The following is a 13,361-nucleotide window of genomic DNA, read 5'->3' as shown; positions in this document are numbered from 1 at the left end:
TACAAATATCTAACAATATTAATTACCTTTTTAAATATAAACGTACAGCATGTTAACGTTATTTCAATTATGTTACGTGTTATATAGTAGCCTACCGTCTATGTAGCCTACCGTGAAGCTATTGTGAAGCTGTGGTTCCCTCTGGTGGACAGCATCAATACTAGCTACAGACTTCTTTCAGTCACATTGAAGTAAATGGTTTGTCGTCATTTAAATGCTGTAACTCCTTAGCATCAGAAATTCATGAAACTGTTTCTTCACAATGTCCTGTTTTTTTCATACATAAATAATTGCATACCAAATTTTGTGCACATCAGACAAATGGCCTAAAGCTATACAAGATGCTTCAGGCCACCTTAATTCATAGCATACCATTCACTTGTAGCATTGCATTTTCAGAAGACACAATTTCCATTTATCACTATTTAGTATAGTAAATGTATTCTGAAAATGTTACATCATAGTAGCCTTTTTACATTAGGAATTATATGATCTACTGTGTTATCTATCAGAATGTAACATGATCAGCCACTCCTCTCACTCATAAAAAAAAAACTATGAACATGGAATTTAAGGGTATTTTTCAATAATTTTGCATTGATAAAACAAAGTTTTTGATAAATCTTTTATGATTTATTCCAACAGTTTGTACCCTTATGACCAATGCGTGTGTTGTGCATGTTTTGGTGTGTGTGTGGGGGGGTGGGTGGGGGGATGTGTTCTCCCACAATGCCCCAGTCTGACCCATCCAATCTCAGTGGTCCTGCTAATTCATCTTATTTTGGCATGATAGTCCTCTGGGACTTTGTAAACAAGCCAACTAAGCATGTCCACAGTTAAAAAGTCTTATCTTAGACTTGACACCATCAGCCTGTAGGTAAAAGTAGCAACTGATGCTGATGTGAAGATAAATCTTTAGCTCAAAGCATATTAATCGGGTTTCTTACTAGTTGCTTCTTAGAGTTCTGTGATCATAAACTATCTTGCATTATTGCATTCTAAAAATTAAGTCAGATATGAAGCCATTATTTTCAGAGACACTTAAACAAATGGGAAACTCATCACACATTCTTCAGATTGTCCTGTTTCTATAGTTTATACCTGCATTTGGGATATTCACAATTTTCCACCTGCTTTAAATGATATTCATTTTGATTTTGTGGGTAAACAGGAGTCTTAGTACAGTTAGTACAGGTTGTCAAAACTGCCAAGTTTAATCACTGAACTGATTTTCAGTAGGTTAACAGGCATTTCTTGATTTCAAGATTTCAGCCAAGTGACTGCCTCAAATATAGGCACATTTTTGTCCAGGCTTCCTGTATTGACACTGGTTTTTAAAACAACCTCTGGATTTATACTGAAAATAATTGTTATGAATTCTGTTAATGCCATACATTGATATGGTCTTGAAAGATTGATATGGACTTACTGTAATGCATTTCTCTGGTCTTGTTTATATAATTTATCCTTTTTTTATCTTTGACCACTTGTCTTTGTTAAACAAGAAGGTTTATATCTGCACTGATATTTTGTTATAATGTATAATCCGTAATCTTTGGTTTTGTTACTCGTTAAAATAATATATGTATAAAAAAATAATAATAATAAATAAAAACTTCATGTTGACAGTTTATGTGGGAGAAAACAAGGATATGGTAATCCGTTTTGTCAGACTTTGGTTACTTTATAAATACAAATACATTACAATAATGTATTTGTACAATAAATGTACAATAAATACATTAGAAATATGATTAAGTAGGAATACACGTGCATACACATACTGTACTCAACCTGAACTACAGTAACTCTCAAATCCTCTCATCCCTGCTGCGTGGACTGTGAGTTTTTACCCCACACCTCACTAACCAGTTCACACTTCCCCCGCCCTCATTTAAAATACACCCTTGCGATTGGCCACAAACCGCTGCTAGTCAAGGTAACCCCGCCCTTACAGTCCTTTAAGTGTTCCGATTGGTCACTTTCAACGGCTCCTCCCTTTGGCTTTTGACAGCAGCTGGAGGCACACTACACATTGAGTTTTGTTATCCGTGACTCACGTTTCATAAAGAGAAAAATGAGTGGACAGATAGAGACAGACTGACGGTGTTATTTGGTGGAATTAATCGGCTCGGGCAGGAGTGCAGACATGGAGATCGTGTAAGTATTTTCAGCAATAGAGAGAAAACAGAAGATGCAGAAAAAGAAGATTTTTCCTAACGTTTTGTTTCTGTAATCAGCTCTCTGCGATAAAAGGAACATGTGCACTTATACTCACTGTGGCTGTGAGTTTTTGAAAGTATTTTCATAAATTATGACGCATGCAACAGGCTTCTTTAACTTTGTATGGCAGAGAAGATCTATCTGTCTATCATGAAAATATAATTACATAGGCTACATATATTATTTGATGGTACTTTTCGTGCACAACAACAGTTTTAATATTTTAAATAATTTTCAGAGACTTTATGATTACATTATGTTGTTATTATTAAAACCATATATTTTACTGAAGCTCAGCTAGTGTCTTCAGATGCTTCATGTCACATCAATTCACCTGTAGCCTACCAATATTTTCAGAAATCACAATTTCCATGTATTTCTATTCGGTATAGTAGTGAATGCATTCTGAAAATGATAGACCATATAATTGCCAGTGTAAATAGTACTTACATTAGGAATTATATGATCTACCATTTTCAGAACACTTCAACAACATTGCGTTACACGAGCCATTTTCTTTTGTGATAATTCATTGTGACAGTTCTGCTCCCTTCCTGCATGTCTGGAAAGAGTTTATCAACAGTTGCAGACTGTGCACTGACGCCTATTCAAGGAAAATATGCCACTCTGATATAAGACGATGTGTGTGTGTGTGTGTGTGTGTGTGTGTGTGTGTGTGTGTGTGTGTGTGTGTGTGTGTGTGTGTATCTGTGAGTTGTTTGCTACTATTTGACAGTTAGACAAGACCTTGGTGGTTATCCTTGCTCCCCTATTGTAATTCACTCCGTGGTTGCAACTTTAATGATTACTGTAATGTATAATCAGTTGAAGATGCTGCCACAAACACACACACACATACAGTTGTAATAACAGCTTTCTTTAACGTTGCCATACTTTCAAGCCAGCAGTTTGTGAATTAACACATGATATAGACAAGCATTGTGTAGTACTGCTTGTCTTAAGCAAAAGGACTCTGTGAAAGGAAATGCAGATTGTAAACAAGATCAGTTTAACTTGGTGGGCTGTAGAGCACACACACTCAAGCAGATAGGCCTTCTCAGGAAGCTGATTGGCCCAGTGTCCTGGTTTGCATACAGGAAGGCAGTGGCTCATGATATTTTTAGTGGCACTAAAGACAGAATGTTTTTTAGATTTTTAACACTGAAAGGAATTATTAACCCAACTTTTTTTAATCATAATTTATGCACCCTCTATGCTGTGCACAACCTGTGAGATTATTTATTTTTTATTTTGGTAAATGTGGTAAAATATCCTCTCTGTTCTTTTCCAAACCACTAAAGTGGTCAGTGAGTTAAAATACTAGGTCCAAAAAAGGACCATAAAAGTAGATGTAATGTTTTGTTTGGGAAAATAATGATATTTAAGTTATTTTAAATCTGCTACAAACTGTCACATATGCAAAAACAAATGATGTTCTTGCTTAGTTTAATCTCTTCCTCATTTATCGTGGTTTCTAGTGTGCTGCCCTTCTGGCTGTATGCAAATAAAGTTCTTTTCTCCCAAGTATCATGATTTTAATTGACACTCGACACGCGATAACCATGATTCATGCTATCACTATAATTATTTTTAATGTAGAGTATTACAAATTGGTAATTTTGAATAAAATGTAGACTTACCAGTCTGTTTTAATGAAATCTGAGGCATGCAGGTTGTTGCTGAGGTTGTGGCTGTACACAAATATTGGTTTTGTTTGGTTACTGATAATACATTGGAGGAACTGAACTACTTACATTTGATCACATAGGCTCTTTGATTGGCTGTACCTAAACAAGGTTTTATTCTCCATACACTATTACAGTTGTTGTCCATTCCTGCCTTTCAGTATTATATTGGTAACAAACATTGTACAGTTACTTATACTTAATGGCTGAGAACGGCATAAATCAATACTGAATTGGCGTATTATGAAATTGACAGATATGCAGTGCATCTGTGTCCACCCTCTGTCCTCATGCTGAAATCATGATGAAATCTATGGATAAAAGGATTTGATTTGCATTATTATTCTGTTGTGAAGCTGATGCTTCTCTGCTATAAAGTCACAGTGTTCCCGAATTGAATAAGCAAAGTTGCCATTCCTCTTGTAAAGTAATGGAAAGATGAATGAGCACAATTTATGTTTTACTATTGCTTAGTGGTTTCACCCTGTGTCTAGTGTTGGATGTCATAAGTGCCCTGGCAGTGGTGTGTGTGTGTAAGTCTAGGTTAAAGCCCTGATGAGATGATTAGTGCTGATGAAAGTGGTGGAGGAGGGGCAGTGTAAAGAGTCAACCCTGTGTGACATGGATTGTGATGGGCTGTGAATGTATGGCAAAGGTCACATGTCTATTGTGCTATCTATGCATATTTCCTTTAACCTTTTCCGTTAACCGTACTTTTACTTGTTTGTGTGTGCGTGTATTTATTGTTTATTAATATTTTTTTATTTTTATAAAAAAATTCATTGCATTAATCAGCAGTTGCAAATACTCCTGCTGTGTGACAGATATTACATAGCTGTTCAATTATTTAAGAGCTCATAAAAGCTTCAGACTTATTAATTATAGTTAATAGGGATTCACAAAAATAATTTTGGTAACACTTTAGAATAATGGTCCATTAGGTAATGTTAGTTAATTCGTTAAATAACATGAACAAACAATGAACAATACATTTATTACTGTATTTATTTATCTTTTGTTAATGTTAGTTAATGAAAATGCAGTTATTCATTGTTACTTCATGCTAATTCACAGTGCATTAATTAACGTTAACAAGCACAACTTTTGATTTGAAAAATGGATTAGTAAATGTTGAAATTAACATCAACTAAGATTCATAAATGCTGTAGAAGGATTGTTGCTTAGATCATGTTAACTAATGCAGTTAACTAACATTAACTAAGGGACCATTATTCTAAAGTGTTACCATAATTTTTAACCGAAACACAGAAACCAATGTTAAAGTTTTTATTTGATCAAAAATGACGTTTATATATATATATATATATATATATATATATATATATATATATATATTCAGTCAATTAATCAAATTTAGGTCACACTTTATTTTAAGGTCCAATTCTCACTATTAACTAACCATTAACTATGACTTTGCCTCAATTAACTCCTAATTTGCTGCTTATTATTAGTTTATAAGGTAGTTGTTACATTTAGGGTACTGGGTAGGATTATGGATGTGATGCATTATATGTACTTTATAAACACTAATAAACAGCCAATATGTTAATAATAGACATGCTAATAAGCAACTAGTTATTAGTGAGAATTGGACCCTATAGTATTAACCAACCTTTTAATAATGGATTTATGTTACTACTCCAATTTGTTGTTATACAGTATAAACATGTAACATGTAAATTGCTTTCATGACAGATTTATCAAAACATAGATTAAATAGTAGGTTAAGTAAAAATATAAGGAATATGTGCATATATTTAGCTAAATGCTCTTCTCTAGAGTTTCGGCTCCCACAAACTATTTTGGCCTAAACCAGAAATTGCTGTTTTAGCTAATTTTAGTTTGGGGCATTGTCTAGAATCTACTTGCAATGTTTTTGGGAAATGAAGCCCTGTTCAGTTCAGTGATTTGTTTGTGAACAGGTACATTTAAAATGTTTGGTACATATGCACACATTTCTTAATAGTAGGCTTAAAGCAGTTGGAGTTTTATATTGAAGGTGCATTATAGTGAATCACTCAATGAAGTAAGAAACTAAAAGCACTTGAGTATTCTCTAGCACTTGAAAAGTGAGTTGGTTTGAACTTTTTTTTTTTCAGGATCTGACACACAAAGGCACAACATCAGTCACTTGTCAATGATATTTTATACTAATTATGGTGATTTTGCTGTGTGGGAACTGGGAAGTGCTGTTGTTGCCTGGTTACAGAAAGTTTGAATTAAACTCCCTCCCCCTCTAATGTGGTATACTGTGTTTTCTAGAGGAATGGTGTAGCAGAGTGTCAGATCTTAAATGTAATATACATTTAACATCCCGTTTAATGTAGGACGTGTACAGTGTCTCACTGTTTTCACTTTTTAATAAGATGTTCTTTACACAAACTCAAAAATTGTATATTGTTCATTCTTACTGTCACGTGTTTCATCTTATAACACTTATAGCACAACTAAACTGAAAGTTGACCTTTTTCCTGACTGATACAACAGTCGCTGCCCTCTTCCACCCCACTTCTTTCAGAGGCTCCAGACCTGCCTTTTGACCTCTCCGATGAGCCTACATGAAGTCATTGATTGGTTTCTCTCCCATGCAGTCTATCCTGTATGCTGACAAACTGCAAATGCTCACAAAACACTTTCTACTGTTCATACAGTATATGGTAAAACTGTATTGGTTAGACTGCAAAATGTAGTTTAGATGTTAAAAGTATTATTATGTAGTCTCGTGTAGCCTGACCTTCAGATTGATGGCAAAAGGTCTGGGAACCTTGGCCGCTTTGAATGGTCTAGGCCAGCCCAAGAGGTCATATGATTGACAGGTAAAGCATCCAATCATATTTTGTTTTATGGTTATGGAAATGTCCCAACAACAACAGCCAGTGGTCTGTGGGCAAGATGTCTGAGGCTGAAACTAGTATTTATGTATTTCCAACTGAACACATAGAACACAATACCTGGCACATGATACACAAAGACGGTAATAATCAGTGATTGTTTTTTGAGTGTGAATGGGTCATTTTGAGTAGAAAATGAACTCTAGATGTCACAAAAAATTAAATTATATTCCAGTTTTACATTTTTTTTCTGATTACAGATAGCCTGGGATTACATATTAGTTGTTAACATTAACAGTTTGAGAATATGAGTTCATTTAGATTTAATCACCATTGGTAGCTTGATTTATTGTTAATCTTTTTTCCTCAGATGGTCAGAACGAACGTGGCAGACTTGTTACTTTAGGGATGGGTACCGAAACCCGGTATTAAAATGGCCCCGGGGCTAAATTATGAAAGATCGTAGTATCAGTAAGATCTGACGGTATCGGTTCTGCTTTCGGTACTGGAGGAGAAAAAATTTATGTACTATGTATCTTTGCTTAATAATGTTATCGTGCACATTTTATCTCACCAAACATTTCTAATTTGCGATATTATTAAGACATTTGTCTGTGAAATCTGCGAGATCTCTCATGCGCACACACACGCATAAGGGGCCGTTCACATATCGCGTCTTTGCACGCTCAAGTTCGTTATTTCAAATGTAGGCCCATGGTATGCGCGCTTATAATGGAAGCACATAATTTCCAGGCACGTCCACACCTCATCGAGTTAAAAACATCTCAACTTTTCAGAATGCCGCAAGCGCACCGCAGGTCATGTAGCTTCTTCACCTTTTCCGTAACAACTTTGAAAGCTCAGCAAAGATGAAGGAACAGCTGATAGCTGTATGTGGATTTTTTAATTAATTTAGTAGCAGAGCTACTGCAAGCAGTTTTTAGTGCTGCAAATCCATTTATCCATTGCTGAAATTTCCGCGTCTTCATGGAGAGAGCAGGTCATGGTTGCTTAGTAAGGGCAGACTCCTCAGGAGCGCAAGTGCCCGAAGGCTTTGGGGAAAAAAAATCAGAAAGCGGCGTGCCTAGCGTTTTCCACCCATTTTTAGACGCGATATGTGATTGGCCCCTTACAGTGCAAAAACTCCTGCTTAATACAAAGAGTGACGATGGCGGAGACAGCAAAACGTTCCAAAGTGTGGTTATACTTCATTAGAGTTGATGCAGACAACGCTGGTTGTCATAAGTGCAACAAAATTGTTGCATGTAAGGGCAGAAACACAAGCAATCTGTCAAAGCATCTTTCAAAAGTGCATTATGTGCAGACAGAGAAATGCAAAGTTTTCGACTGCCTAATACAACACAAAGTAACACAACACAAAGTACCAATAAAAATACTGTTAAAGTACCGGACCGTTAAGCAGTATCGGTAAGAGTAGTAATACCATTAAAACCTTAACGATACCGATCCCTATGTTACTTACTTGTTCAGATTAGGGATGCATCGATCCGATACATGGGATCGGTATCGGCTCAGATACTGCCATTTTCTGTGGATCGGGTATCGATCAGACAAGACCGATCCAAATCCGATACTGTGCGTATACTATTCCGTGTTATTGTTGAGCCCCACGAAAGGCACAAAAAAATTATAAAGCACCAAAATGTGGACATATTTCAAGTGTTCTGAAGCTGTTCCATAGTTTCATTTTCTCATTTACTCATTTTGCCAGCACGGGTCACATATGTTTAAAACAAACATACATTTAGCCTTAATACTTCCAGTAAAGCATCCTTAACAATGAAACAGCTGATTTTATACATGTACCAGCTATGAGTTTTACTTAAAACTCTACCCTACATTAAGCTAAAAGAAGTAAAGCTTTGTTTTTGTTGTTTGGACTGATGTGGTTGGGGACTTGGTCATCACCATGGTCACTGTTCAGTATGACTCTGTGAAGCTAATGTGGTCAATTGCCAAGGCAGGTCATAAGCAAAACAGCTGAGCTCGGTGTCTGGAAAGCCCTGTGATGGGCTGGACTTGTTGAGAACAACATCATAGTAGAACTGAACTGGATGTATGGCAGTAGTGCTTTGCTAGCTGAAGGCTGAAAAAAAACTATAGGATTTCTCTGTAGAAATGAGAGTGAGTAAACCCAACAATGAAAGTTCTGTTAAGAGCAATACACATTATAATGTGTAATATAGTGCTGTCTTATATTTATGTGTTGATTACTTTTGCTTCAATTATTAAAAGTTTATGGGTTTTTTTTATAGTTATGCAAGCACTCAATGTTTGTAAATACAGAATATATTTAAGATATCAGAACTGGTGTTGGTATTATAGTTTTTAAATATAAAGTCGTGGCCAAAAGTTTTGAGAATTACATACATTTTGGAAATTGGAAAAGTTGCTGCTTAAGTTTTTATAATAGCAATTTGCATATATACTCCAGAATGTTATGAAGAGAGATCAGATGAATTGCATAGTCCTTCTTTGCCATGAAAATTAACTTAATCTCAAAAAAACCTTTCCACTGCATTTCATTGCTGACATTAAAGGACCTGCTGAGATCATTTCAGTAATCGTCTTGTTAACTCAGGTGAGAATGTTGACGAGCACAAGGCTGGAGATCATTATGTCAGGCTGATTGGGTTAGAATGGCAGACTTGACATGTTAAAAGGAGGGTGATGCTTGAAATCATTGTTCTTCCATTGTTAACCATGGTGACCTGCAAAGAAACGCGTGCAGCCATCATTGCGTTGCATAAAAATGGCTTCACAGGCAAGGATATTGTGGCTACTAAGATTGCACCTAAATCAACAATTTATAGGATCATCAAGAACTTCAAGGAAAGAGGTTCAATTCTTGTAAAGAAGGCTTCAGGGCATCCAAGAAAGTCCAGCAAGCTCCAGGATCGTCTCCTAAAGAGGATTCAGCTGTGGGATCGGAGTGCCACCAGTGCAGAGCTTGCTCAGGAATGGCAGCAGGCAGGTGTGAGCGCATCTGCATGCACAGTGAGGCGAAGACTTTTGGAAGATGGCCTGGTGTCAAGAAGGGCAGGAAAGAAGCCACTTCTCTAAAAAAAAAAACATCAGGGACAGATTGATCTTCTGCAGAAAGTATAGTGAATGGACTGCTGAGGACTGGGGCAAAGTCATATTCTCCGATGAAGCCCCTTTCTGATTGTTTGGGGCATCTGGAAAAAGGCTTGTCCGGAGAAGAAAAGGTGAGCGCTACCATCAGTCCTGTGTCATGCCAACAGTAAAGCATCCTGACACCATTCATGTGTGGGGTTGCTTCTCATCCAAGGGAGTGGGCTCACTCACAATTCTGCCCAAAAACACACCCATGAATAAAGAATAGTACCAAAACACCCTCCAACAGCAACTTCTTCCAACAATCCAACAACAGTTTGGTGAAGAACAATGCATTTTCCAGCACGATGGAGCACCGTGCCATAAAGCAAAAGTGATAACTAAGTGGCTCGGGGACCAGAATGTTGAAATTTTGGGTCCATGGCCTGGAAACTCCCCAGATCTTAATCCCATTGAGAACTTGTGGTCAATCCTCAAGAGGCGGGTGGACAAACAAAAACCCACTAATTCTGAAATGAAACCCACAAACTCCAAGAAATGATTATGAAAGAATGGGTTGCTATCAGTCAGGATTTGGCCCAGAAGTTGATTGAGAGCATGCCCAGTCGAATTGCAGAGGTCCTGAAAAAGACATTGCAAACAGAATTCATAGGAATCACGTTTAAACCAGTTCTTCTGAGATAATCCATTTATATGTTGAATGGATTTAATATAGGCTTTTATTCCCATATAAATATTAAATATGGCAGTCGGAAGCTCATGCTCGATTGATGCTCAAGACCCCGACTAGGGTTGTGCCGATAGACGATAGTATCGTGTATCGACGAACGTCAGAGATATCGACATATCGACAATTCTCTGTCGATAATCAAGACGATATTAGGCTCATTTTCCTATTAATGTATTAGATTATAATAATAATAACTATTATTTTTATTAGGCTGCTTATTATAATTCGGCTTTTAAACTGCCCAGCTATTTCACTTAATTTCACTGCCCGCATTTCACACACACACCTCGCACGCGCAGGAGGATTAGAGCATGTGGTCGGTGAAGTTGTAACGCTTTGATTCGGATAATTCGTTAAATCCATGAAATGAAAGAGATAGAAAACGTCGAGTTGATGTCCCACACATTTAATGGCTGGTATACGGCAACGCGCTCTTCTCATACATGAGAGATTAACTCTTTCTTAGTGTCACAAATAAAGTAAAGACAAAATAATTAACAAGGCGGCAGAGCGAATTTATCATCCATAGTGCATGGTTCTCACGTAGTCCTTTTCTTAAAGACTGATCACTTAATTTATAAAACACACTATGTGGTGATGACGTAGAAGGACTACGTGAGAACCACTATGGATAATAAGTTCAATCTGCCGCCTTGTTATTATTTTCATGCACACCGCACTATAATGTAATGCATGCAAAATATATAGTTTTGGCTGTTACAAAGTCTCCATCCACAAACAGTACATCGTCTGCAGATATAAGGTATTTCATTGCACTTTAACAAGTAATCTAAACGGCCTATATACTGTATGTGCAATATATTAAACGAGCCCTCACTAACTGAGTTTAATGCCACAGTTATGTTAGAATGCATCTCATTCTTGTTTCTGTGACGGTGCGTCAGACTCGTCATGAGGTGCACGGTCCGGAGCGCTGTATGACTGATGCATCAGTTCAATTCAACTTTACTACAAATATATCAACTTACCTGTTTTAAATACTTTATATTTAAATGTTCGTTTATGCCCAATATTAGTGTTTAACTGTTGGACTTTAAATGAAATCTGCTATCGATTTTCACAGTTGACTGATTTTGCAGAACATTTAGACTGATAACTTCCCTGCGCAGATGCGAACTTGCGATATGACAGCTGCGTCCGACTATGTATGAACTAGCTGTTTTAAATACAGTATTTTTATATTTAACGTTAGTTAAATCAGTCAGTATGTTTGAAAGTAATTTTTTTTTTATTATTGGTGACTCCATAGGCTCTCTCTCGCGCACCTGCGCGGTTTAAAACACCAAATAGTTATGCTATGACAAGAACAAAGACTCTCTCTCTTGCTCCACCCATGCTCGATAATATTGTGTATCGTCGATCTCACGGGCTGACGATATGACGATTTGAAAAATGACCATATCGCCCAACACACCCCGACCATGTTTTTGTGTTTACCATATTTGAAGAGCTCTTATGTATGCTCCTTAATAAATGGTTGATATATGAATAATAGGGATGTGCAAGGCCACTTGGCTACACGATACTGCTGCTGCAGTATATATATTTATTTCATTATATATGAAGAGTTGAAGACATAGGATCCATATGCAGGCTTTATTGCAGAAACACGTAGTTGTACAGGCAATGGTCAATACCAACAATATCAGCAACGTAGGGAGAACAGAGAATCAAAATCCAGTAAACAAGCAAGGGTCGTTAGGTAGGCAGGAAAGGTACGTAGAGGAGATCAAACAGGGTCGGTAACAGGAAAACAAACACGGGTAGTAACGCTCAGAAATGACAGACACAGCAAATCAAGACTTCGCGTAGAACTGTTGTAATAGTCCAGCTTATATACACAGTCCTGATGAGTAGCACCTGTGATGGTGATCAGAGTCCAAGGACGGGGCTTGTGGGAAATGTAGTGTAGTCAATGTAAATGAATGAGTGGATGCGTGTGTGTCAGTATTTAGGTGAGGGTGCCCTCTGCTGGCCAGTAGAGGGAATCACGGGGTTCGTTTCCGTGAAACTATATATATATATATATATATATATACAGGTGCTGGTCATATAATTAGAATATCATCAAAAAGTTGATTTATTTCACTAATTCCATTCAAAAAGTGAAACTTGTATATTATATTCATTCATTACACACAGACTGATATATTTGTTGATATATATATAAATGTTTATTTCTTTAAATTTTTATGATTCTAACTGACAACTAAGGAAAATCCCAAATTCAGTATCTCAGAAAATTAGAATATTGTGAAAAGGTTAAATAAAGAGACCCGGTGCCACACTCTAATCAGCTAATTAACTCAAAACACGTGCAAAGCCTTTAAATGGTCTCTCAGTCTAGTTCTGTAGGCTTAGGCTACACAATCATGGGGAAGACGGCTGACTTGACAGTTGTACAAAAGACGACCATAGACACCTTGCACAAGGAGGGAAAGACACAAAAGGTCATTGCAAAAGAGGCTGGCTGTTCACAGAGCTCTGTGTCCCAGCACATTAATAGAGAGGCGAAGGGAAGGAAAAGATTTGGTAGAAAAAAAGTGTACAAGCAATAGGGATAACCACTCCCTGGAGAGGATTGTGAAAACAAAAACCATTCAAAAATGTGGGGGAGATTCACAAAGAGTGGACTGCAGCTGGAGTCAGTGCTTCAAGAACCACTATACAAAGACGTATGCAAGACACAGGTTTCAGCTGTCGCATTCCTTGTCTCAAGCCATTCTTGAACAACAGACAGCGTCAGAAGCG

Source organism: Carassius carassius, chromosome 7 (assembly GCF_963082965.1).
Source record: "Carassius carassius chromosome 7, fCarCar2.1, whole genome shotgun sequence".
NCBI lineage: Eukaryota > Metazoa > Chordata > Actinopteri > Cypriniformes > Cyprinidae > Carassius > Carassius carassius.
Note: the sequence above shows the minus strand (reverse complement) of the source record.